This window comes from Aquarana catesbeiana, linkage group LG05 (assembly GCF_042186555.1).
Source record: "Aquarana catesbeiana isolate 2022-GZ linkage group LG05, ASM4218655v1, whole genome shotgun sequence".
Lineage (NCBI taxonomy): Eukaryota > Metazoa > Chordata > Amphibia > Anura > Ranidae > Aquarana > Aquarana catesbeiana.
The window spans coordinates 644920282-644946859 of NC_133328.1; the positions used below are offsets into that span (position 1 = coordinate 644920282).

Sequence of the window (26578 nt, forward strand, 5' to 3'; positions counted from 1 at the left end):
TGGTATAGATATTAAAGGGAACTCCATGCCAAAAAAAAACAATCTGGAGTCCCCCCCAAAATCCATACCAGACCCTTATCCGAGCAAGCAGCCTGGCGAGTGCCCCCCCGAACCATACCAGTCTGCTTTCCCTCAACACGGGGAGGGTGCTTTGGGGTCCCCCCAAAGCACCTTGTCCCCATGTTGATGGGGACAAGGGCCTCGTCCCAGAGGCGTAACTAGAACCTTCAGGGCCCCCGTGCAAGAAACCATGAAGGGCCCCCCTGACCTCTGAGCCCAGGGCCCTTTCCACTAATTCCAGGCCTCTTTACCTCCATTATGGCCCCTACATACATCATAGTTCCCAGTATTCCCCTTTAATCAGGGTTCCAAGAGTCCCCCCTACATGAGAGTCCAGAGATCTCCCCTTATATCAAAGTCCGCAGAACCCTCCTTATATCACAGTCAGCAGAGCCTCCTTTACATCAGAGTCTGCAGAGCCCCCTTTACATCACAGTCCCCCTTACATCAGAGTCTGTGTAGCACTCCTTACATCACAGTCCTCCCTAGATCAGAGTCCACAGAGCTCACCTTATAACAGACTCCACAGAGCCCCCCTTACATCAGGGTCCACAAAGCCCCCCTTACATCAGATTCCGCAGAGCCCTCCTAACATCACAGTCTGCAGAGCCCCCCCCCCCCCTTACATCACAGTCCACAGAGCCCCCTTACATCACAGTCCCCCTTACATCAGAGTCTGTGTAGCACTCATTACATCACAGTCCTCCTTAGATCAGAGTCCACAGAGCTCACCTTATATCAGACTCCACAGAGCCCCCCTTACATCAGGGTCCACAAAGCCCTCCTTACATCAGATTCTGCAGAGCCCTCCTAACATCACAGTCTGCAGAGCACCCCCCTTACATCACAGTCCACAGAGCCCCCTTACATTACAGTCCCCCTTACATCAGAGTCTGTGTAGCACTCATTACATCAAAGTCCCCCTTAGATCATGGCCTGCAGAGCCCGCCTTAGATAAACGTCCACAGAGCCCCCCTTACATCAGATTCCGCAGAGCCCTCCTAACATCACAGTTTGCAGAGCCAGCCCTCCTAACATCACAGTTTGCAGAGCCCCCCCCCCTTACATCACAGTCCACAGAGCCCCCCCTTACATCACAGTCCCCCTTAGACCAGAGTCCGCAGAGCCCCCCCTTACATCAGATTCCGTAGAGCTAGCTCCATGTTATTGTGCTTCCTACAACTCCTTGTGATCACATTTTATACAGTGCCTGTATTCATCTACATTGATGTAAGTTTTCTACTTTACTCAATAAACCCATAGTTTAAAGGTTTTACACTTTGTGGTGGCTCCTTTCTTTCATGACTGGTGGAGCTTATCATATCCGGTGTTGAGACGTTGTTGCAGTTCGTCCTTCATGCTGGTTCCTGGGAGTGACTACATTCCCAGTTTGACGCCTGTTTGACTCCTTGCCGCTGGCAGAAGGTCCACACAATTCGGTAAGAGTACCCAATTATTCAGTTTTGATGGTGGCTGTGCATTGGATGGTGATCTCAATTTTACCGATGCAGATTGTATCCTTTTACCATCTTGGAATTGTTTTCAATCTTCAGAGTCATATTCACATATATAGACTGATTTTTTGATATATCACGAGTGCTATTCACTCTCAATTTATGTTTGATTTTTATTGGGACTTTTTAATTTTATTTATTTGTTGGCACAGTGAACTTTATTGACTTTTTATACCATGTTCATTTGAATTCACTATTCACTTATGAATTTATGACTATATATATTCACATATATGGACTGATTTTTTGATACACAGTGGGGACGGAAAGTATTCAGACCCCCTTACATTTTCACTCTTTGTTATATTGCAGCCATTTGCTAAAATTTAAGTTCATTTTTTTCCTCATTAATGTACACACAGCACCCCATATTGTACACACAGCCCCCCATATTGTACACACAGCACCCCATATTGTACACACAGCACCCCATATTGTACACACAGCCCCCCATATTGTACACACAGCACCCCATATTGTACACACAGCCCCCCATATTGTACACACAGCACCCCATATTGTACACACAGCCCCCCATATTGTACACACAGCACCCCATATTGTACACACAGCACCCCATATTGTACACACAGCTCCCCATATTATACACACAGCACCCCCATATTGTACACACAGCCCCCCATATTGTACACACAGCCCCTCATATTGACAGAAAAACACAGAATTGTTGACATTTTTGCAGAATTATTAAAAAAGAAAAACTGAAATATCACATGGTCCTAAGTATTCAGACCCTTTGCTCAGTATTTAGTAGAAGCCCCTTTTGATCTAATACAGCCATGAGTCTTTTTGGGAAAGATATAACAAGTTTTTCACTCCTGGATTTGGGGATCCTCTGCCATTCCTCCTTGCAGATCCTCTCCAGTTCTGTCAGGGGGATGGTAAACGTTGGTGGACGGCCATTTTTAGGTCTCTCCAGAGATGCTCAATTGGGTTTAAGTCATGGCTCTGGCTGGGCCATTCAAGAACAGTCACGGAGTTGTTGTGAAGCCACTCCTTCGTTATTTTAGCTGTGTTCTTAGGGTCATTGTCTTGTTGGAAGGTAAACCTTCGGCCCAGTCTGAGGTCCTGAGCACTCTGGAGAAGGTTTTCGTCCAGGATATCCCTGTACTTGTCTGCATTCATCTTTCCCTCGATTGCAACCAGCAGTGCCTGGTTTTCTCCACACATACCGCTTAGAATTAAGGCCAAAACGTTCTATCTTGGTCTCATCAGACCAGAGAATCTTATTTCTCACCATCTTGGAGTCCTTCAGGTGTTTTTTAGAAAACTCCATGCGGCTTTCATGTGTCTTGCACTGAGGAGAGGCTTCCGTCGGGCCACTCTGCCATAAAGCCCCGACTGGTGGAGGGCTGCAGTGATGGTTGACTTTCTACAACTTTCTCCCATCTCCCGACTGCATCTCTGGAGCTCAGCCACAGTGATCTTTGGGTTCTTCTTTACCTCTCTCACCAAGGCTCTTCTCCCCCGATAGCTCAGTTTGGCCGGACGGCCAACTCTAGGAAGGGTTCTGGTCGTCCCAAATGTCTTCCATTTAAGGATTATGGAGGCCACTGTGCTCTTAGGAACCTTAAGTGCAGCAGAATTGTTTTTGTAACCTTGGCCAGATCTGTGCCTTGCCACAATTCTGTCTCTGAGCTCTTCAGGCAGTTCCTTTGACGTCATGATTCTCATTTGCTCTGACATGCACTGTGAGCTGTAAGGTCTTATATAGACAGGTGTGTGGCTTTCCTAATCAAGTCCAATCAGTATAATCAAACACAGCTGGACTCAAATGAAGGTGTAGAACCATCTCAAGGATGATCAGAAGAAATGGACAGCACCTGAGTTATATATATGAGTGTCACAGCAAAGGGTCTGAATACTTAGGACCATGTGATATTTCAGTTTTTCTTTTTTAATAAATCTGCAAAAATGTCAACAATTCTGTGTTTTTCTGTCAATATGGGGTGCTGTGTGTACAATATGGGGTGCTGTGTGTACAATATGGGGGGCTGTGTGTACAATATGGGGTGCTGTGTGTACAATATGGGGTGCTGTGTGTACAATATGGGGTGCTGTGTGTACAATATGGGGTGCTGTGTGTACAATATGAGGGGCTGTGTGTACAATATGGGGGGCTGTGTGTACAATATGGGGGGCTGTGTGTACAATATGGGGTGCTGTGTGTATAATATGGGGTGTTGGGTGTACAATATGGGGTGCTGTGTGTACAATATGGGGAGCTGTGTGTACAATATGGGGTGTTGTGTGTACAATATGGGGTGCTGTGTGTACAATATGGGGTGCTGTGTGTACAATATGGGGGGCTGTGTGTACAATATGGGGAGCTGTGTGTACAATATGGGGTGCTGTGTGTACAATATGAGGTGCTGTGTGTACAATATGGGGGGCTGTGTGTACAATATGGGGTGATGTGTGTACAATATGGGGTGCTGTGTGTACAATATGGGGTGTTGTGTGTACAATATGGGGTGCTGTGTGTACAATATGGGGTGCTGTGTGTACAATATGGGGTGTTGTGTGTACAATATGGGGTGCTGTGTGTACAATATGGGGTGCTGTGTGTACAATATGAGGTGCTGTGTGTACAATATGGGGGGCTGTGTGTACATTAATGAGGAAAAAAATGAACTTAAATGATTTTAGCAAATGGCTGCAATATAACAAAGAGTGAAAAATTTAAGGGGTTCTGAATACTTTCCGTCCCCACTGTATCACGAGTGCTATTCACTCTCACTTTATGATTGATTTTTATTGGGACTTTTTAAAATTATTTATTTGTTGGCACAGTGGACTTTATTGACTTTTTATACCATGTTTATTTGAATTCACTATTCACTCAAAAAATGTACATAAGTTGTAGTCATCATTCTCATATTTGATATATAAGCAATGTTGCACAGTCACTTTATTATATTTGCATATTTATTTTTATATACTCATGTTTTAGCGCTACAGTTTATTTGTAATCAATATTAGTTTGCCTATTCAGCTATTTTTACATCCATCATTAGTTATTTATAAGATACTCTGGTTATTATAGATATTTTATTGGAAACACTAATTATTCATTGGGAAGAATGCTCCTTACATTCATGGTCAGTCTGAAGAACTCCCCCCCCCACCCCCACCCCCTATCCTCAAAGATAGCTAAAAAAGATAGTTGGTTTCAGAAGTTACTGAGACAGAAATTGCTTATTGCTCAGGGATACTCTAGGGCAGGGATATGCAATTAGTGGACCTCCATCTGTTGCAGAACTACAAATCCCATGAGGCATAGCAAGACTCTGACAGCCACAAGCATGACACCCAGAGGCAGAGGCATGATGGGACTTGTAGTTTTGCAACAGCTGGAGGTCCACTAACTGCATATCCCTGCTCTAGACCAATGGTTCTCAGCCTGTGGGTTAAATGACGATTTGCCAGGGGTCACCGAATACTGTTCTCCAAGCCTTTTCACGGCCGCCCAGCTGGGCTGTCCCTGGAGCCCGCGGCCGCCCACTCAGCCTCTTCACAGCCGCCCATTCAGTTCACGGCATGCGTGGGGGGGGGCAGAGACTAGAGGTCAGCTGACTGGTGAGGAATGTGAAGTGGGAGGGGCTGGAGGAGACCCCATCTCCTGATTTCGGCATAGGTGTCACTGCTGCGAGACATCACAGAGCCACTCATCCCACCCCGCCCCCCCCCCCCACGACCAAGGAGTAAGAGAAGGAATAAAAATAGAGAATACATGGAAGGGAGAGGAAAAGAGGGCAGGGGGCAAAGAAAAAGGGAGAGAATGAATAAGAGAAAGAATAAGAAAGACGGCTAGATAGAGGGATGGGGGAAAAAACAAGAAATTAGGATAGAGGGAGATAAAAGGGAAAGAATGGAGAACAAAGAGAAAGAGGGGTACATCCTAAAATGTACCATAAGGGGTTTTAATACTGTACGGGTGGAAGGGACTCGGGGAGCTCTAAATGTCCGTGGGTTAGGGGCGCAAATTACTTTTCTTGCCTTGAGTGCTGACAACCCACGCTACGAAAATAATTTTACTGTTGGGGGTCCTCACAACTTGGGAAATTTTATCAAGGGGTCACGACACTAAGAAGGTTGAGAACCACTGCACTAGAAGAACCCTGGATGAGAAAGATTGATTGATTTTATAAAGCATTTGAGTGTTTTATATAAGATTATTCCTTTGTTGGGTCGTTCTGCAGTTTTCTATAGAAGCAATCAGGATAAAGAATTCTCTATCTTTGAGTTTCCTGTCTTATAGTAACTATTTCTATCGACTGAGCAATCATCCTTTAGAGCCGTGTTACTATGTATCCACCTAGTGGTCAGGATATATAACTTACTTGCCACGATGTGGAGTCATTATGTTTTCTTAGATGTAAATTATGTTTTTGTTTCCTTTTAATGGTGTTTGTTATGATTTGAATGGTATTTTGTCTAGTGAAATCTCACGGTTATATTTTAATCTGTATTCTTCCTGTCTAAATATGAATTCCCCCGTCAGTAGCACCACACTTTATAGCAGGGTCGGACTGACAACTCATGGGGCCCCCGGGCAATAGGAGATTATGGGGCCCCCAGGCAATCAGAGATTATGGGGCCACACAGTATACACACACAGTATACAATCACACAGTATACACATACATGTACACACAGTATACACAGACAGATGTAAAAAAAACACAGATTTATACATACTGTCCCTTGTTTTACTGAAACAAAAAAGAGGTTTTGCCTGGATCAACCACCAGTAATGAAGTCATAGATTATTGACAGGATCAGATATTCATCCACATAGAATTATTGGATGCAGTTTGGGTTGCCTTATAGGGCATACAAAACAACTAGGAGAAAGAGGTTCCCCCAAAGAAGGCAAGTTACCCAAACACAATCTGCAAAAACAATAAATTTATTGAACTTCAAAACACCACACAAAAATACAAAAATTGGGCAAAATAGGGAATGTATCATGGACCAGGTTAAAACAGATAACGTTATCATTAAAAACAACGGAGCCGCGGCCAATCATACCCCATACACACGCCAATCACCACAGCAGATTCCTACTATTTTGGGAAATATCGTGTGAAGTAAAGTCCTTAGTCAATCCAGATACTGGTAGTACCCTGTTTCCCCGAAAATAAGACCTAGCGTGATTGTCGGTGATGGCTGCAATATAAGCCCTACCCCCCAAATAAGCCCTACCCTGTTTCCCTGAAAATAAGCCCTACAAGGACTTTAACTAGGGCTTATTTGGGGGGTATGGCTTATATTGCAGCCAATCACCGACAATCACGCTAGGTCTTATTTTCGGGGAAACAGGGTATGACGGTTTGAGGGTAAGGGTGGATGAGTGGATAATCATTACTTGGGAACTGATTCAGCACATCATGAAAATTATGACAGTCCGGGAACTAAAACCATATCACAGGTATAGCAGCAAAGGTGACCGGCAGTGTTTACTGAAGATTACTCATGTGGACACAGGACATACAAGTGAAGCAGCTATGTTTGGAGAAAGTAGCGGGGGGAGCAATAACAGCTCAGGCTGTACTATGAGTATAAATCGGAGTGATACTTCTCTCACCAGATAGATGGCTCAGCAGCTCTGAGATCGTAGGCTCTACCCCCAGGTGATAGCTGTAGGTGTCAGTCCAAAACCGCTTGCCGTCAGATAGGAGATGTCCCACTATGTCCAGTGCCTACAGTCCGAAGCTGTAAGCCGGCCGTCAGCTGTTAGTTCCCGGTCAAACATTCAAACACCATGAGCGCGCGGCTCCGAGGTGACGTGCTGACGTCACGTGCTGACGCGTTTCACCAGCCAATCACTGCTGGTTTCTTCAGAGCAAAGGAGGGGTCCGTGGACGGAGGTTAAGTAGGCTGGATAATAGGGAATATAATTACATCTAACGACCACCAGATGTCGTACACGGTTACCACTCATCGCAGACATTCAGCAAGTAGACATATCGCAATTGGCTTTACATGATCAGCTGTGATCTATTTGTGCAATACACTGCACTTCAAATGTACCAAGTTCCAGTTCAGAAACCGTTTAGTGAGGATAGGAGGTAATTAAGAGAGAACAAAGGGAATGTAGATATACAAGCAAAACAAAACCAAAAAACCAAAAAACCAAAAAACAAAAGGCAATAATTATTAAGCCAGCAGGGGACCATTATCCAAGGGCTAGGAGAAGTAAAAGGGGAAACAGAAGGGAGGGAGAGGAGGGGGGGGGAGGGGAAAAGGGGAAAGAAAGATGGAGGGGGGGTGAGAAGGGAAAGGGAAGAGAAAGGGAGAACGGGAAGGGAAGGTACAGAAAACAATTAATTACTTCTCCAGAAAGGGCTGGAGACTACATTCGATATTTAACCCATTAGGGGCCATCGCCTCCAAATAGTACGTCCACATCTTTTCCTTCTGGAGGAGGATGGTATCGAAATCGCCACGTCTCGTGGGTAAATTTAACCTATAAATCCCTTTTACCATTAGGCCCCTTGGATCACGGTTATGGAATTTAGCAAAATGCTGTGAGATGGGGCGTTCATCATTTATCTTTTTGATACCAGCAATGTGTTCACTAATCCTTATCCTTAAAGCTCTTTTAGTTTCCCCCACATAAATTTTATTGCATGGACATATAAGCATATAAACTACCCGGGTCGTAGAGCAGTTTATAAACTGTTTAATCTTATAGTCAATTCCTCCACGGGGGTTTGGAAACACATTAGTCTGGTGGACATACTTGCAAATATTGCAATGTCCACATTTGTACATGCCTGGGGATATTCTAGAGTCAGTTAGCCAATTTTTCTTGGTGGTCCGAGTGTATTCGGAATGAACCAAGAGGTCACCAAGATTATTGGATCTTTTGGCTGTCAAAAGGGGTCTAGAACTCACAAGTTCAGAAATCAAAGGGGCAGATTTTAAAATGTGCCAGTGTTTTTGTAGGACTCCCTGGACCATTTTCCATTGGGACCCATACTTAGTAATGATCCTTGGGAAATTCTGTTCATTATTTTTATTTTTATTTTTGAGGTGTGAAGATTTTACAGAGGTCACAAGAAGTTCATCCCGATTTTTAAGGGTAGCTTTTTTCTTTGATTTTTTGAGGGACCTATGTGGGTAGCCTCTCTGTCTGAATCTTTGATACATCTCATGCGCCTCTTCATGAAATTCCTCCTCCACAGAACAATTCCGTCTGATCTGTAGGAATTGTCCTGTGAGTATCCCATTGATTAATGGTTTAGGATGATGGCTTTGGGCAGACAATAAGGTGTTAGCTGCTGTTTTTTTCCTAAATGTACTAGTAATGATTTCATTTCCGGAGCTTCGTATAGATAGATCAAGGAAGGAGAGCGTCTCAGGGTGGTATGAATAGGTCAGATGTATATTTTGATTGTTACTATTTAGTTCAGACATAAAGTCCTCAAGTTGTTTAACTGAACCCGTCCACACCATCAAAACGTCATCGATGTACCTCAGCCACAGAAGGGAGTGGCTGAGGTACATAGAGGATCTATAGACCGTCATCTCCTCCCAGAGTCCCAAATGGAGGCATGCGTATGAGGGAGCCCATGGTGCCCCCATACTGGTGCCTCTTATCTGTTGCTAGTATTGGCCAAGAAATTGGAAAAAATTATTATTAAGCATGAACTCAAGAAGTTCTCCAATGAATTCATTTTGAGTACCCTGTTGGGGGTGATGAAGGTCCAGAAAGAACATTGTGGCCTCAATGCCACAGTGGTGTGGTATCGATGTATACAGGCTCTCCACATCAAACCAACCAAAAGGGCATCTGTGGGCATAACAAAGTGTCGTAAAAGAACATCTCTACTGTCACGAACAAAGGAAGGGAGCAAGTTCACCATATGTTTGATCAGGGAGTCTATGTATTTACCAGTTTTTTCTAGAGGGCCTTTTATAGCTGAAACAATTGGTCTGCCAGGAGGACAGATAAGAGATTTATGGAGTTTGGGAATTATGTAGAAGGTGGGGATGGTCATTTCATCTACCTTGAGGAAAAGGAATTCCTTTTTCGTTAAGAGGCCCGCTTCCATTCCCAATTTAAGTTTCCCATTAAGTGTATCAACTAGAGCGGGAAAAGGGGAACTGGTGAGTCTTTTGTAAGTAGAAATGTCACCAAGGAGCCTTAGTGATTCATCCTCATACATTTTCTCACTTAGGAGTACCACATTTCCCCCTTTGTCGCTCTTCTTAATCACTAGATTCGGTGCATTTTGTAAGTCAAACACTGAGGCTGGCAACCCTGATGGGGCCCCCTAGAACTGTACAAAAAAACAAAATTGGTTAAACCCACGAGCGCTTTTTATACCACTATTATTCCTTTATATTGGCTTTTGGAATTTACAAATGCAGCAATTTAGAAATCAGATGAAAGGTTTAGAACTGGAAAACACTTTTTGATAGATAAAAAGTTCATTTTATATTAACCTCTATAGATCAGACCAAAATGAGGGACAAATGAGGAGGGATGAGGGACAGAGGGACATTGCTCCAAATCAGGGACAGTCCCTCGAAATCAGGGACAGTTGGGAGCTATGAGCATAGGACACGCCCCTTGCCACACCCCCTTAAAGGAGCATTAACCAATAAAAAAGGGTAATTAAATCCACAAGGACTTTTTTTTACCACTACTATTCCTTTATTTTGGCTTTTAAAATGTACAAATGCAGCAATTTAGAAATTGGATGAAATGTTTAGCACTGGGAAACACTTTTTGAAAGATAAAAAGTGCATTTTATATACATCTCTATAGATCAGACCAAAGTGAGGAACAAATGAGGGGGAAAGAGGGACATTGCCCCAAATCAGGGACAGTCCCTCGAAATCTGGGACAGTTGGGAGGTATGCATTCCCCATTCACAATGGACAGGCTTGAGGAAGGGAGCTATCCCCAAAATACGTTGCCAGTTATGGGTGTTACCTAGGTTGGCCTGCAAGCAAATACAACCCACCAAGGAACACCCATTACTGGCAACGTATTTTGGGGATAGCTCTCTTCCTCGAGCCTGTCCATTGTGAATGGGGAATGCATACCTCCCAACTGTCCACCCATCAAGGCATTTTGATATTTGCATAACTCCTACCAAGATCCAGCCCACTGCTTGCACCAGGGCTGTATTTAATTACAGAAGTCCAAAGCTACAAAGTTTGCAGCATTATCAGGGATTAAATTGCTGGTTTTGTTGCGGTTGTAGGAGGTTATCAGAGGGTTAAAACAACTTCCCAATAAATTACATTTTTTTTTTATAGGAGCCAATTTGTGCCAGCATTGTACTTCCACTGACCACCAGCAGGTGTCTCTCAGCTACCTCTGTAAAATCTGCAGTTTAACCACTTGCTTAATGGACACTTTTACCCCCTTCCTGCCCAGGTCAATTTTCAGCTTTCAGCGCTGTCACACTTTGAATGACAATTGCGCGGTCATGCAGCACTGTACCCATATGACATTTTTATCATTTTCTTCCCACAAATAGAGCTTTCTTTTGGTGGTATTTCATCACCACTGGGGGGGTTTATTTTTTGCTAAACAAACAAAAAAAGACTGAAAATTTAAAAAAAAAAGTTTTTTTTCTTAGTTTGTTAAAAAAAAATCAAATTTCATCCGTGCCTGTCAGCACTGATGAGGTGGCACTGATGGGCACTGATATGCTGCACTGATGGGCACTGATGAGGCGGCACTGATGGGCATTGGTAGGCTGCACTGATGGGCACTGATGAGGTGGCACTAATGGGCACTGGTATGCTGCACTGATGGGCACTGATGAGGTGGCACTGATGGGCATTGATAGGCTGCACTGATGGGCACTGATGTGGTGGCACTGATGGGCACCGATATGCTGCACTGATGGGCACTGATGAGGTGGCACTGATGGGCATTGGTGGGCTGCACTGATGGGCACTGATGAGGTGGCACTAATGGCCACTGATATAATGCACTGATGGGCACTGATCACTGATGAGGCAGCACTGACGGGCACTGATGAGACAGCACTGGTGGGGTACTGATGAGGCGGCACTGATGGGCACTGATGGGCTCTGATAGGGGACAATAAGAGGTGGCACTGACAGGCAGCATTGATGGGCCCTGAAAGGTGACACTGATGATTAAACACTGATAAGCACTGATAGGTGGCACTGGTAGGCATTGATTGGCAGCACTGGTGAGACTGCACTGATAATCAGGACACTGATTATTAGTGCTGATGTCCCTTTAACAGAAGCCGGTTATCGGCTGTCAGCATGAGGAAAGAAAAGCCGATGACCGGCTTGTGTTTACATCCTGTGATCTGCTATAATTGGCTGACAGCTGATCACGTGGTAAAGGGCCACTGTGATTGGCTGAGTCTGAAGGGTTGGGCGATCACAGAGTGCGCCACCTGCGCGCCGCAAGTGGGGGGGGGGGGGGCGTTGGTGCAGGGGGTAGCCTAATTACGGTAGGACGCCCATCTACTCCCTCCCGGCAAAGTAAACCCGCGCTGTAGCCGTCTCTTGGCCATAGCGCAGGCAGTAAGTGGTTAATAATTAGCAAACAATTGGAGGAAAACGCAATTTAAGAAACTACATTGAGCTTTCATGTCCTTCTTGATTGATCCCTCAGCCTCAACCTGTTCTGGTGTGGCACCATACCACCTAAACTACTACAATGTGGAGCTGCGCCAAAATATCTACCTTCTGGGACCAAATTTTAAACCACATACAGTATCTCACAAAAGTAAGTACACCCCTCACATTTTTGTAAATCTTTTCTTCTATCTTTTCATGTGACAACACTGAAGAAATGACACTTTGCTACAATGTAAAGTAGTGAGTGTACAGCTTGTATAACAGTGTAAATTTGCTGTCCCCTCAAAATAACTCAACACACAGCCATTAATGTCTAAACCGCTGGCAACAAAAGTGAGTACACCCCTAAGTGAAAATGTCCAAATTGGGCCCAAAGTGTCAATATTTATTTTCCAGCACTGCCTTAACCCTCTTGGGCATGGAGGTCACCAGAGCTTCACAGGTTGTCACTGGAGTCCTCTTCCCCTCCTCCATGATGACATCACAGAGCTGGTGGATGTTAGAGACCTTGTGCTCTTCCACCTTCCGTTTGAGGATGTCCCACAGATGATCAACAGGGTTTAGGTCTGGAGACATGCTTGGCCAGTCCATCACCTTTACCCTCAGCTTCTTTAGCAAGGCAGTGGTGGTCTTGGAGGTGTGTTTGGGGTGGTTATCATGTTGGAATACTGCCCTGCGGCCCAGTCCCTGAAGGGAGGGGATCATGCTCTGCTTCAGTATGTCACAGTACATGTTGGCATTCATGGTTCCCTCAATGATCTGTAGCTCCCCAGTGCCGGAAGCACTCATGTACCCCCAGACCATGACACTCCCACCACCATGCTTGACTGTAGACAAGACACACTTGTCTTTGTCCTCCTCACCTGGTTGCCCCCACACACGCTTGTCACCATCTGAACCAAACAAGTTTATCTTGGTCTCATCAGACCACAGGACATGGTTCCAGTAATCCATGTCCTTAGTCTGCTTGTCTTCAACAAACTGTTTGCGGACTTTCTTGTGCATCATCTTTAGAAGAGGCTTCCTTCTGGGATGACAGCCATGCAGACCAATTTGATGCAGTGTGCGGCGTATGGTCTGAGCACTGACAGGCTGACCCCCCCACCCCTACAACCTCTGTAGCAATGCTGGCAGCACTCATACGTCTATTTCCCAAAGACAACCTCTGGATATGACGCTGAGCACGTGACCTCAACTTCTTTGGTGGACCATGGCGAGGCCTGTTCTGAGTGGAACCTGTCCTGTTATACCGCTGTATGGTCTTGGCCACCGTGCTGCAGCTCAGTTTCAGGGTCTTGGCAATCTTCTTATAGCCTAGGCCATCTTTATGTAGAGCAACAATTCTTTTTTTTCCAGATCCTCAGAGAGTTCTTTGCCATGAGGTGCCATGTTGTACTTCCAGTGACCAGTATGAGAGAGTGAGAGTGATAACACCAAAGCAGGGAATAAAACTGATTACTTCCCCTAGTAAAAGCACTTCCCACAGTACACATAAACACTAGCTAGGCACACATTTAACCCTTTGATAGCCCCTGATGTTTAACCCCTTCCCAGCCAGTGTTATTAGTACAGTGAAAGTGCATATTTTTCTAGTATAGCATAGCTTAGCATAGTATAGCTTTAGTTTTAGGCACTTGATAACAAATGATGTAAAGTAAGGATACATTGAAATATAAAGCAACAAATAGTTTTTATTTGTCAATTAACAACCTACAAAATGCATACACAGAAAAAAACTAAAATCATATCAATTTTTGATGTGTCCCCACCCCTAACCATTTTACCTCTGGAAGGTTTTACCCCCTACATGACCAGGCCATTTTTTGCTGTTCCGCACTGCGCTACTTTAACTGGCAATTGCGCCGTCAAACAACACCATTTTTCGCACAAATAGAGCTTCCTTTTGGTGGTATTTGATCACTATTGGGTTTTTTATTTTTTATTACATAATCAAAAAAAGACCAAAAATGTAACCCCCCCCCGATATTTTCTACTTTCTGTTATAAAACATTTGAAAACAATGAGAAGAGCCGGTGCTCTGGCTTCATGTGTCCTCCACACACCTATAAACAGTATAAAACAAGGAGAAGAGTCGGCAAAATCCGTTGTTGAAGTCTTCATTGGCTACATGGTGTGACATTAAAGAGCTAACGCGTTTCGGCGAAAGCCTTACTCATAGCTCTGATCGTGAGCGATGATTTAAAGCTTTCCCCGAAAAGGGATCACCTGTGAATCAGACCCCACGCTTGGTCATCTCAGCTCCCTGTTAGCGCTGCACCTCTTTCCTGCTATAAAACATTTCTAATAAAGTCAAATTTCTTCACTTACTGGCCAAAATGTATTCTGATACATGTCTTTGGTAAAAAAAGAAAAAAATTCCAATAAATATATAATAATTGGTTTGTGCGAGTTATAGCGTCTACAAACTATGGTATATATATTGGAATTTACGCAGCTATGATACAATACTGGTAATGGCGGTGATCAGCGACTTATAGTGGGACTGTGATAGGGTGGCGGGTGATCTGGCGCTAACTGACACATCTGAGAGGGTCGCTGACTGACACCGACATCACCAGTGACACTAATACAGTGATCAGTGATAATACTATACACTGTCACTGTACTAATGACACTGGCTGGGAAGGGGTTTAACCTCAAATGGCAATCAATGGGTTAACTGTGTCCCTAACAAGTACAGTGTGTGTAATGTGTGCTGCCTGTTTTTTTCCCCTTCTTTTCAGGGAGAAGAAACAGCCAGATCGCTGTTCACAGCACACAGAGTCTGGTGTGGTTTGTAAACACAGAACTCTGCGCTGTGATTGGACACAGCCGATCAGCTGACTTCAGACAAAATCACCGGCTGAAATCTGCTGCCAAACTCGTGCTGCGTCCAATCACAGCACGGGTCACATGTGCGCCCCAAACCCGGAAGCAAGATGGCGACTCACGTGTACATTGCTGTGTCTCCACCTGCTGCCCGCTTTCAGTATATTTACTGTGAGTGGTCGGCAGGTGGTTAACCAGATCCCACCCACGCTATATAGCCAAAAGACGGCTACAGGGCGGGCTTACTCTGCCGGCAGGGTGTACATGAAGGTCCTCCTGTGACTGAGCTGCCCGCGCACCCCCTGTGGCATGTCCTTAGGACACAGCTGATCACAGATCAGGGTAAAGGGCCAATCAAGTCCGGTGACAGCTGATCACAGAGTGTAAACACAAGCCTGTTATCGGCATTCCTTTCCTCACACTGACAGCATGAGGAGAGGAGAGGAGAGCCGATAACCGGCTTGTGTTATAGGGACATCTACACTGATAATCGGGGGAAATGATTATCAGTTTCGTGATTATCAGTGCAGTCCCAGCAGTGCCCACCAGTGCTGCCAATCAGTGCTCATCAGTACTGCCAATCAATGTCCACCAGTGCTGCCAATCAGTGCTCATCAGCTGCCAATCAGTGCTCACTGGTACTGCCAATCAATGCCCACTAGTGCTGCCAATCAATGCCCACTAGTGCTGCCAATCAGTGCTCATCAGTACTGCCAATCAGTGCCCACTAGTGCTGCCAATCAATGCCCACTAGTGCTGCCAATCAATGCCCACTAGTGCTGCCAATCAGTGCCCACTAGTGCTGCCAATCAGTGCTCATCAGTACTGCCAATCAATGTCCACCAGTGCTGCCAATCAGTGCTCATCAGTACTGCCAATCAGTGCTCACTGGTGCTGCCAATCAATGCCCACTAGTGCTGCCAATCAATGCCCATCAGTACTGCCAATCAATGCCCACTAGTGCTGCCAATCAATGCCCACTAGTGCTGCCAATCAGTGCCCACTAGTGCTGCCAATCAGTGCTCATCAGTACTGCCAATCAGTGCCCATAAGTGCTGCCAATCAGTGTCCACTAGTGCTGCCAATCAGTGCTCATCAGTACTGCCAATCAGTGCCCACTAGTTCTGCCAATCAATGCCCACTAGTGCTGCCAATCAGTGCCCACTAGTGCTGCCAATCAGTGCTCATCAGTACTGCCAATCAGTGCTCATTAGTGCTGCCAATCAGTGCCCAACAGTGCTGCCAATCAGTGCCCACTAGTGCTGCCAATCAGTGCCCATCACTACTTCAAATCAGTGCTCATTAGTGCTGCCAATCAGTGCCCAACAGTGCTGCCAATCTATGCTCAGCAGTGCTGCCAATCAGTGCCCATCAGTGCCTCCTTATCAGTGTCACCTATCAGTTTTGCCTATCAGTGCCCCTCTGTGCCGCCTATCAGTGCCCTTTTGTGCCGCCTATAAGTGCAACCTATCTGTGCCCCTCTGTGCCGCCTATGAGTGCCACCTATCAGTGCCCTTCAGTGCAACCTCATTAGTGCCTCCTCATCAGTGCCCACCAGTGAAGGAGAAAAATTACCTGTCTGCAAAATTTTATAACAAACCATGAAAAACTTTTTTTTCTTTTTTTAATTTTGGTAGTTTTTTTTTAGTTTGTTTAGCGAGAAAAAAAAATCACCCAGTGGCGATTAAATACCACCAAAAGAAATCTCTATTTGTGTGATGAAAATGATAAACATTTGGGTACAGTGTTACATGACCGCGCAATTGTCATTCAAAAAGTGAGAGCGCTGAAAGCTGAAAATTGGCCTGGGCAGGAAGGGGGTGAAAAGCGCCCGGTAGGCAAGTGGTTAAATAGCATTAGATCTCCCAGTTAAAGATTTTGCAGGAATATTAGGGAATCAGCGAATAATTAAACAATTACACTAAACGGGTGCCAATCATCGATACGATAACATGCAAGCTAACCCCCCCCCCCCGTGCCACCACCTCCCGCTGGCCCTTTAAGTGGATTTTACCCCACCGGGTGTGGCAGAGCTTCTGGTCATGTGATCACGGTGATCGCGCTCCAATCAGCTTAAAGGGGAAATGTAAAAAATTCAGCTGATTGGGTGGTTTCAAGCAAGGGGGGGAGTTTAGATTCCATCCAATAAATGTACTTCTATTGCTCTTTATATCTTCAATAAAGATCTATTAGGGCCAATGATGATGGCGAAATAATATGTGATCTACTCTTTCTACCGCTCCCGCTCTATTTAATTCGTCATGTTTAGCTTTGAAAGCCCCTTGCGTATTTTCATTAATCAGATCAGGCTTTTGGCTCCCATTAATGGGTGTTCTTGACGCTTCGTCCGCCATCTTGCCACACCCTGGCACCGCTTTTGTTTCATCCTCCGATTGATTCTCTCCCCTTCTGACTCCGTTGTTGACAAACTGACCCATTTTGAAGTAACAGTAGAGGGGGGTCATCACCATTGCCTTTATGGTTTCTTTATCGCCTTGTGACCCCACGTTCTGGTCAGGTGCCCATCCCCCATCTTCTCCTGGTGTCTCCTCGCGACCCTCTTTGTGATTTTTCATAATCCCAACCTAAACTGGCGTTGAATTCTGGAGAAATAGAATTAAAAAGAAATATAAACGCCTGATAAAGAGACAACGCTGGGTCTAGTTATAAAAAAAAAAAATTGCATAGCTATTCTTCCAGTGACTCTGCATGTTCATTTATTCGGAGTAAATTGGGCAAAAACAAACGTTCTTTGGGGTATTTTCTCTTCTGAACAAGTGTCCTTTTTTTATTTGCGGTAGCAAAATACCACATTATGGCCACTAGATGGAGCTGAGGAGCACAGGAAAAGCATAGGCTTTTGTAGCTAGAGATACAATGCAACAAATCTAGAGAACACTAGAGGGAATTAGCAAATAAATGTAACCAGTGTGGCTCAAAATGGATGTACTGTACATGCAGATTCATTGGATGAATGGCTATGCAAATTTTTGTAAATAGACCCCAATAACATTAATAGTGGAAGCACAATATGTTTCATCTGTGATAGAAAGAGAATTCCAGTGAATTTTCTCAGTGGGAATTTTTGGAAGTTTGGAAGTGTATTACATTGCAATTACTGGGACCAGTCAACTAGAAGGAGTCCATGTGCTATCCATGCCCCCCTCCATTTTTAAAAGGGAACCCTTAATTGATAGCCAATGATGCTTATTGTGGCCAGGGCAATAGCTAGCTTTATTTTACATCTGGCCTTGCAGCAGTAAGGTCCAGAGATTACGTCCCACCAGGGATGCTGGTGATTATGTTTGTGTGTTCTCCAGAATTATACTGGTGAAATGGGCTTTCATGTGTGGTTGGACCCGCTGTGTTTGTATTAGAGTCTGTTGACAAAAGCTTTTGTTTGCATCAGAACTTCTTTCATACAAGTCAATGGTAATGCAAAAGCCGCTAAGGAGGTCAACTTCAGGTCAGAAGGTGCTCAGTTTCATGTCAGAAGGAGGTCAACTGCAAGTCAGAAAGGCTGTCAGCTGCAGGTCAAAGGGAGGTCAGCTTCAGGTCAGAAGGAGGTCAACTGCAAGTCAGAAGACAGTCAGCTGCAGGTCAAAAGGAAGTCAGCTTCAGGTCAGAAGGAGGTCAACTGCAAGTCAGAAAGGCTGTCAGCTGCAGGTCAAAGGGAGGTCAACTTCAGGTCAGAAGGAGGTCAACTACAATTCAGAAGTCAGCTGCAGGTGTTCTATCAGATAGTCGCTACCCGTCCTACTGTGCATGCGCGGTGCGTTCCAAACATTATGTGTGATGGGTAGCGGCTTTCTGATAGAACATAGTCAGCCGATTTGGAGCACACTGCGCATGCGCAAGCTGGACGGCTTGATTTGGAGCACACTGCGCATGCAGAAGTGGGGCGGACTGCGGCGGGAGCGAGCACCAATTTTATACAATTAACAGTATAATACTGCACATGACAATTAAAGAAATACAATTGAAGAAGTTAATCAACGTTTGCAATAGAGAATGTGACATGGCAATTAAAAAGGTTTGTGAGAGGTTTGTGTACGAGTATGACATGACAATTAATGAGATTTGTGAACCATTGATATAGAGAACATCAGATTCCAAAAAAACAAAAAAAATTAAACGTCCATAAATCTATCCCCTATTTTTTATACGCTCTAAGTTTTGCACAAAGCAACTCACCACCCTGCCTGCCATGTCTCCTGTGTGCCAACCTCACCACCATGCATGCCTGCCATGTCTCCTGTGTGCCAACCTCACCACCATGCATGCCTGCCATGTCTCCTGTGTGCCAACCTCACCACCATGCATGCCTGCCATGTCTCCTGTGTGCCAACCTCACCACCATGCATGCCTGCCATGTCTCCTGTGTGCCAACCTCACCACCATGCATGCCTGCCGTGTCTCCTGTGTGCCAACCTCACCACCATGCATGCCTGCCATGTCTCCTGTGTGCCAACCTCACCACCATGCATGCCTGCCGTGTCTCCTGTGTGAAAGAAAAATTGCAGCTCAAAAAGCTGCAGACCTGTTAAAGTCACCGGCCCTATTACGATCCTGCAGGCGCTGGCTCTGCTCAAATTTGGAAGAAAGGAAAAAATCCTGGACAGCCGCACACCACTGAAGGCATCTTTATTTAAATGATTAAAATCCAAAAACAGTCAAATCTTGGGCATAGAAGACAGGGAAAACCAGCTAACGCGTTTCACATCATGGATAGATGCTTAGTCATAGCTCATTTTTTCCTTTCTTCCAAATGTCTCCTGTGTGCCAACCTCACTGTCCTGCCTGCCATGTCTCCTGTGTGCCAACTTCACCGCCCTGCCTGCCATGTCTCTGGTGTGCCAACCTCACCGCCATGCATGCCTGGCATGTCTCCTGTGTGCCAACCTCACCGTCCTGCCTGCCACGTCTCCTGTTTGACAACTTCACCACCCTGCCTGCCATGTCTTCTGTGTGCCAACCTCACCGCCATGCATGTCTGCCAAGTCTTCTGTGTGCCAACCTCACCATTCTGCCTGCCTGCCATGTCTCCTGTGTGCCCACCTTACCGCCCTGCCAAGTCTCCTGTGTGCCAACCTCACCACCCTGCCTGCCATGTCTTATCTGTGCCAACCTCACCGTCCTGCCTGCCATGTCTTCTGTGTGCCAACCTCACCGCCCTGCCTGCCTGCCATGTCTCCTGTGTTCCAACCTCACAGTCCTGACTGATGTGTCCTGTGTGTGCCAACCTCACTGCCCTGCCTGCCATGTCTCCTGTGTGCCAACCTCACCACCCTGCCTGACATGTGTCTTGTGTGTGCCAACCTCGCCACCCTGCCTGCCATGTCTCCTGTGTGCCAATCTCACTGCTCTGCCTGCTTGCCATGTCTCCTGTGTGCCCACCTCACTGTCCTGCCTGCCATGTCTCCTGTGTGCCAACCTCACTGCCCTACCTGATGTGTCCTGTGTGTGCCAACCTCACCACCCTGTCTGCAATGTCTCCTGTGTGCCAACCTCACCGCCCTGCCTGATGTGTCCTGTGTGTGCCAACCTCATCACCCTGTCTGCAATGTCTCCTGTGTGCCAACCTCACCACCCTGCCTGACATGTGTCCTGTGTGTGCCAACCTCATCACCCTGCCTGCCATGTCTCCTGTGTGTGAATCTCACCGCCCTGCCTGCCAAGTCTCCTGTGTGCCAACCTTACCGCCCAGCCTGCCTGCCATGTCTTCTGTGTGCCAACCTGCCGCGTGTCCTGTGTGAGGGCTCTCCTTTGACACCTCTTATCAGGACTTCACCTCTCTTTATGCTCTCCCTACATGGGGGACTCCTCTGTGTGCTCCTCTACATGCTGGACTCCTCTGTGTGCTCCTCTACATGGGGGGCTCCTCTGTGTGCTCCTCTACATGGGGGGCTCCTCTGTGTGCTCCTCTACTTGCGGGACTTCTCTGTGTGCTCCTCTGCATGTGGGACTCCTCTCTGTGCTCCTCTACATGCGGGACTTCTCTGTGTGCTCCTCTACATGACTGACCCCTCTGTGTGCTCCTCTACATAACTGACCCCTCTGTGTGCTCCTCTACATGGAGGATTCCTCTGTGTGCTCCTCCACATAACTGACCCCTCTGTGTGCTGCTCTACATGGAGGATTCCTCTGTGTGCTCCTCTACATGACTGACCCCCAGGGGCGGACTGACTATTGAGACACTCGGGCACTGCCCGAGGGCCCTGGGCTACTAGGGGGCCCCATCAGGGTTGCCAGCCTCAGTAAAACCAGGGACAGTATGGACCAGGGACAGCCAATAGACAGTATGGACCAGGGACAGCCAAAAGAAACATGTCTGTGTATACTGTGTGTACATGTATGTGTATACTGTGTGTGTGTATACTATGTGGCCCCATAATCTCTGATTGCCTGGGGGCCCCATAATCTCCTATTGCCCGGGGGGCCCCATGAGTTGTCAGTCTGCCCCTGCTGACCCCTCTGTGTGCTCCTCTACATGGAGGATTCCTCTGTGTGCTCCTCTACATGACTGACTCCTCTGTGTGCTCCTCTACATGGAGGATTCCTCTGTGTGCTCCTCTACATGACTGACCCCTCTGTGTGCTCCTCTACATGGAGGATTCCTCTGTGTGCTCCTCTACATGACTGACCCCTCTGTGTGCTCCTCTACATGACTGACCCCTCTGTGTCCTCCTCTACATGACTGACCCCTCTGTGTGCTCCTCTACATGACTGCATACTCTGACGACCTCCTGTATCATTTCCACATCCTCTGTCCACCTCCTGTATCCCGTGCGCATCTTCTGACCACCTCCTGTACTATGTCTGCAGCCTCTAACCATCTCTTGTATGATGTCTGCAGCCTCTAACCATCTCTTGTATCATGTCTGCAGCCTCTAACCATCTCTTGTATCATGTCTGCAGCCTCTAACCATCTCTTGTATCATGTCTGCAATCTCTGAGCTTCTCTTGTCTTTTCTCATGTTTGCAGTCTCTGAGGGGAAGTCTGGAGAGGAATCAAGAGTGAGAGCACCTCCGGGATGGGGATTATGGGAGGAATCAGATGTGTGTGGACTGTGGAGAGGAGACTATAGGATAAAACCAGAGCCACCAACCTGGAGCCATCTGACTGAGCCCTACATAGTGTACCTGAGAGGAGGTCAGTGACAGCGCCATCAAGCCAGTCTGAGGTAAGGGGGGAGTGAATGCAAAAATAAAAGGGGGCACTGATATAAAGGTTTCCCCCTTATATCAGTAACCCCTCCCCCCCTTACCTTAGTGTATTCACTCTGCGGAAGGTGATCTCTGGTCACAGAGCCATGATAGAGCCATAACAGAGCCATGACAGAGCCATGATAGAGCCATGACAGAGCCATGCCAGTAGGGATGAGCCGAAACACCCCCCGGTTCGATTCACATCCAGAACATGCGAACAGGCAAAAAATTTGTTCGAACACACGAACACCGTTAAAGTCTATGGGACACGACACGAACATGAAAAATGAAAAGTGCTCATTTTAAAGGCTTATATGCAAGTTATTGTTATAAAAAGTGTTACCAGGTTACGTAACGGGTGACCCCGCCCCCCACTGAAAGCCATAGGGAAGTCCCCGTGTGTCAGAGGGGGGTGGGGTCACCGGGTGGCCCTGCCCTCAGTTATATAAGAAATGTCAGAAGAACAGAAGCGTCACACAGCGGGAACCTCCCATGGATGCAGATCGTCTGAAGAACGTAGAGGGAAAGAAGAAGCCGGAGGACGATGCGGACGAGAAGACCGAAGGAAGAAGCAGAGGATCGAAGGAAGAAGAGGAAGAAGCGGGGGAAGAACAAGATGGAGGAAGAAAACCGAAGGAAGACCAGAAGAAGATGGAAGAAGAAGACATTAATAAAGGAATTGTCAAAAACCGTTTCTTGTCTTTTTAACATTTTTGACACTTTTTTTGTGAAATGGTAGGGGTACATTTGTACCCCATTACCATTTCACACGGGGGGCCGGGATCTGGGGGTCCCCTTGTTAAAGGGGGCTTCCGTATTCCAATAAGCCCCCCGCCCGCAGACCCCCACAACCACCGGGCAAGGGTTGTGGGGATGAGGCCCTTGTCCCCATCAACATGGGGACATCCTTCCCATGTTGAGGGCATGTGGCCTGGTACGGTTCGGGGGAACCGCTCTCTTATCCCCCTCTTTTCCTGCGGCCTGCCAGGTCACGTGCTCGGATAAGGGTCTGGTATGGATTTTTAGGGGGACCCCACGCCATTTTTTTTAAATTTTGGCGTGGGGTTCCCCTTAAAATCCATACCAGACCCTTCCAGGTCTGGTATGGATTTTGAGGGGGACCCCCACGCCATTTTTTTATTTTGGAGCGGGGTTCCCCTTAATATCCATACCAGACCTGAAGGGCCTGGTATGGAATTTGGGGGGACCCCATGCATTTTTTTTTTTAAATTTTGGTTTGGGGTTCCCCTTAATATTCATACCAGACCAAAAGGGCCTAGTAATGCACTTTGGGGGAATCTCAGGCCATTTTCTTCAATGACTTGTATATGACAATTCATTATAGCCGGCGCAACGGCGCTATCGCTACTACTTTTAAATCACTTTTTTTTCCTTTAGAAATTTCATTTTTGCAGGGACTGTTCTAAACACAGGAAACATGCGCCCCTTTACAGGCATACTATAGACACCCCCAGGTACGAAATTTAAAGGAATATTTCACTTTTATTGTTTCACTTTAAGCAGACGTTTTTAAAACCTTTTTTTGCATTGATCCATGTCCCCTGGGGCAGGACCCGGGTCCCCAAACACTTTTTATGACAATAACTTGCATATTAACCTTTAAAATTAGCACTTTTGATTTCTCCCATAGACTTTTAATGGGTGTTCCGTGGTTTTCGAAATGCCGCGAACACCCCAAATTGTTCGCTATTCGGCGAATGGGCGAACAGCCAATGTTTGAGTCGAACTCATGCTGATGATCATAAGAAATGGTGAGATGTTACTTTACACTTCATTTGGGGAGCAGTAAATGTGCAGCGGAGCTGTATTTTTACTGTTCCCCCAAACCAATCCCCTTTAACTGCTTCCCGTCCAGCGATGTACCAGTACTTGATTGGAAGGGTGATATCCTGGTCATCACTACAGATATCATTTTTTAGCCACAGCGATTTTGCACAAAGTGAAAGTAATCCTAGTGGCTGGGAAGCCACTGGATTACTTTTACAAGCAGTGGAAGAGGGTCCCACCACCACCTTTACTGCTTTTAGGATGTGACCAGTAGCATCCGGTTCCTGGGACACAGTGAGAGGGATGGATATTGTTCCTCCCACTGTGTGACGTCAGAAACCGGAAGTGACGGGGATTTTATCACTTCCGGTTTTGGTCTCATGTAAAGAAGCTATTATCGGCTTGAACAAGCATCTGATAAAACTGATCTTGGTTTGATCCGATGCTTTGGAGGCCAGAGGACAGATATGGGGTCTAAAAGACCTCATATCTCTCCATAAAGAGGACCTGTCATGGCCCATGCTATAACAAGGGATGTTGTTCATCCCGTGTGAAAGCAAAAACTAAAAAAAAAAAAAAATGTAAAGATACAGTGTAAGATTTTTTTATACAATTTAAAAGAAATGTAAACTGCCCCCCGCTCCTTCGTGCTTATTAATTGCAAACGCATGCGTTGGCTCCGCTCCCTAATGTAAACGATAACAACCCTGCATTTTGTTTTAAGCCGAGGTCAGGGGTGGGACCAGGGTTGGGGTCAAGGGCGTGCTTGAAGGGGGCCCCATCAGGTAGGCTGTACGGGGCCCCATGGTTTCTAACAGCGGCCCTGCTCCGGGGGCCCCATGAGTTGTAAGTCCAGCCCTCACATGTGTAGACGTGCATTGATTGTTCAAGACCAGGGTGGGAGGTGTGATGGTGGTGGTGCCACCCTGTCCTAGTTACATAGCGCCAATGTTGGTGTCAGGAAGCCTTCACAAGTGTTAGTTCCTCGATTTACGTGGCCAAAGTTGTGAATTTTCTGCCAGATTGCAGGGATAGAGATGTTAAAATGGCATTATATGTGGAAGACAGATGGTCACGAGGGACAGAAAGGACAATTGGCTCACAAGAGGCTTGAAAGAGACTATCTAGGTCAAACTGGGACCAACATCCCTGGACAGGGTGGGAACCCTGGTCACTATCTTTCTTCCACATACTGTATAATGCCATTTTAACATCTCTACCGCAGAGATTGAAAAATAAATGTACACATTTACCAATTTAAATGAAGGAACTAACACCTATGCAGGCTTCCTGACACCAACAGTAGGGGTTATGTTACTAGGACAGGAGGGCACCACCGCTTTCACACCTCCCTCTCTGCCCTTAGATAATAAAGACCCGTGTGCCCATTCCACGGTGGTTGGATTAAGTTGTCATAAGGTAGCCTTTCTCAACCATTTCAACACAGAGGAACCCTTGAAAGAACTTTTCGGTCTCCGGGAACCCCTGCTAAAAATCACTATATCTACAACTCATGATACATTAGTGTGATGGTCAGAGGCAAAATTTGCTCATTGCTCAAGAAACCCCTAGCAACCTCTGGAGGAACCCTGATTGAGAAACCCTGTCCTAAGATGTGGATATAATTTCTGGGGTATCTTCCTGGCACTCATTAGATCTGAAATTGGAGAAGCTAAGAAGCATCTTCAACATTACAGAACAAGTCTATTGAATGGGACCAACTACTACTAGATATACCATGATAATGAGAGCCTTCATAGACATGTGGAATATCCTCTCCAGTCCACCCTCTGGGATGAATTCAGGAGCTCAAAAATCCAGCAACTTAACCCACCTGTAGTCTTCTTGCACCAAGTTCTTTGTGGTCCTCTGGGTGACTTGGAGTGGCAGAGATGGTGGAAGATTCGGGTGTCCAGTTCCCCACACTGTCTTTCTTCTGTTCGGAGAGAAGAATCGTCCTCCGTTTAAAGTATTTGCTTCCTCTTCCTGCACTGGGCTCCTTATATCCTTCTCCTGGGGATGACGAGTGGGGTGACAGCTTACTAAAAATATCTACACTTCTGCTTGATTTGCCTATACATGGCTCCGCCTTTTCTGAGAAGGATAATTGCTATATACATACAATGTAGGTCAACTATTGCCCAACTAATTGTCTCCCTACTGCAATATATGACATTTGTTCTTGAGTTCAGATGTACTTTAACTAGCTCAGCTCTTTGGACATGCATGGTTTGCCCAAAGAGTGACATACAAAATAATAAGCTGCGCTATAAATTGATTTGGAATGAAAAAAAGGCAAAGAAAAAAACATTGAAAAGTTGTGTGAATACACATAAATGCATATATACAATATCACATCAACATTCCTATCACCAGTGATATGTGCAAAAAAAAGGAAACAGACAGTGAACAATACATATATAACAAAATGCAAAAAATACAGAACAGAGTCCACTCAAATAGGCTGATGTGAAAAGCCCACTTAATAGACAGTCCTCTAGAGGGTGACTCTGTAATCTTCCTACAAGCGGTGACATGCAACTTCGACACTGGAGGTGGTGTGT

General features: G+C 46.0%; 1 long non-coding RNA gene across 1 annotated transcript; it reads right to left on the minus strand.

Annotated features, from left to right (window-relative positions):
- Nucleotides 1-14549: 14549 nt before the first annotated feature.
- LOC141145636 (uncharacterized) lies at nucleotides 14550-26276 on the minus strand. The gene is made up of 2 exons (XR_012244581.1): nucleotides 25849-26276; nucleotides 14550-17620 (listed from the first exon to the last, which is right to left on the minus strand). It is a non-coding gene; the product is annotated as an uncharacterized lncRNA (long non-coding RNA).
- Between the last annotated feature and the right edge of the window lie 302 nt (nucleotides 26277-26578).